The sequence below is a fragment of the Fukomys damarensis genome, unplaced genomic scaffold (assembly GCF_012274545.1).
Source record: "Fukomys damarensis isolate Sample0158 unplaced genomic scaffold, DMR_v1.0_HiC HiC_scaffold_15, whole genome shotgun sequence".
Taxonomy (NCBI): domain Eukaryota; kingdom Metazoa; phylum Chordata; class Mammalia; order Rodentia; family Bathyergidae; genus Fukomys; species Fukomys damarensis.
In genome coordinates, this window is record NW_022900927.1 from 66,948,579 (window position 1) to 66,948,908 (window position 330).

The following is a 330-nucleotide window of genomic DNA, read 5'->3' on the forward strand; positions in this document are numbered from 1 at the left end:
GAAGGTGCCCAAACCACACCCCGACGGCATCCCGAGTCTCAGCGGTGGGTGCTGCATCTGGCCGGGAGCCAGGCGCCGAGAGCATGCAGGAGGCAAGAAGGGGCTTCCTCCCAGCCTCCGTTTCCCCTCTGTTAGTGGGTGTGACAAGGGCAGACACAGGGTAGCCAGGACTGGGGGGCTCTGTAGTCGGGCCCTGGGGCAGGGGACTCCGTGTCAGCGCCCTCCAGCCAGCAGCTCCGCTCGAATTTCCTGCGCGGCTCCGCTCCGGGTCATATGACCTCCCCGCGCCCCTCGCCGCCGGCTGGGGCGGGCCCAGTGTCGCAACGGCGG